Source organism: Anneissia japonica, unplaced genomic scaffold, assembly GCF_011630105.1.
Source record: "Anneissia japonica isolate Jap-2015-1 unplaced genomic scaffold, ASM1163010v1 scaffold77425_len1054_cov152, whole genome shotgun sequence".
NCBI lineage: Eukaryota > Metazoa > Echinodermata > Crinoidea > Comatulida > Comatulidae > Anneissia > Anneissia japonica.
In genome coordinates this window covers 1-1,054 of record NW_022746650.1, presented here as the reverse complement: position 1 = coordinate 1,054, position 1,054 = coordinate 1, and the positions used below count along the sequence as shown (strand labels likewise).

At 34.2% G+C, this 1,054-nt stretch overlaps 1 long non-coding RNA gene across 1 annotated transcript; it reads left to right on the top strand.

Moving 5' to 3' along the window:
* Positions 1–35: 35 nt before the first annotated feature.
* On the top strand, positions 36–919 carry LOC117120269. The gene is made up of 2 exons (XR_004447318.1): positions 36–101; positions 260–919. It is a non-coding gene; the product is annotated as an uncharacterized LOC117120269 (long non-coding RNA).
* The last annotated feature ends 135 nt before the right edge of the window (positions 920–1,054 follow it).

The window sequence follows — 1,054 nt, the reverse complement described above, 5'->3', positions numbered from 1 at the left end:
ATTGATCAAATTTTTTTGTTGATTTTTAAATTTCTGTTTTATTTTTCTTTACAGTTGGATATTACATATGTGAAGTCACAGTCAGATGAAATAAAAGACACGTAAGTACTTTACTATAATCTTTAATCAAATTCAAATAATAATATTTAATAGTTATTTCAGCACAATGTTGGTGCATCAACATTAAAAAAAAAAAAAAATTAAATTAAATAATTGTATAAATCATAGCTCATGAATGTTCTAGGTTTCTCTATTTCAGTTGTATGGAAAAGTATCTCTGGAGGGATTCAAAACTGCAATGCGAATATAAAACCCATTAGACCACTGAGACCTACGGGGCATATGTCAAGATCCGGATTTCTACTATATGAAACACAGTCCTGTGTACTAAAGTAGGGCTTCTTTATGTCGTCCGTTCGTTTGCCCGTTAACCTACACCCATCCCTCTGTACTCCCCCTCCCCCCTCGCAAAAATAAAAAACAGCATTGTATAAAATTTGATCAAATCTGTAATGGACAACCTGGCTAGGTTGGACTACCCGGTTTGACAGTACTACCCCGGCTAATCTAATGTGTCAAATTTCTGGCCCTTACGAGGTCGGTTATCTTATATCTACGGGTGAATTTTTTTTTTTCCAGGCACACAGGGACACAACCCTGGCTCAGTCCTGTTTAGTACCCAGCTATGGCCCAGGTGCGTAGGGGGAGGGACTACAATTGACAAGTGCATAAATGTATTTTATTGACTGTATAGGCAGTAAGCTTATTGTACAGCATGTTCACAATACCTTACTGTTCATTCGTTGATTGAATTTATCATTAATTGAATGATGTTTTGTCTATTTATGTAAATGCAACTTTTATTGTAAGGCATTTGAAACTGAATAAAGAAAGACAGAAAGATAACATTTATGAAAAATTTGTTGTATAGACTGCGTTTTAATATGTCCCCATTAAAATTAAAATATCCAAGCATTGTCGCCTTGATTGTTTTTCAGATTATAAAATTTTCTTTGAAAACATAACCGTTGTATGCCTTGATTGTAAAGGTTCA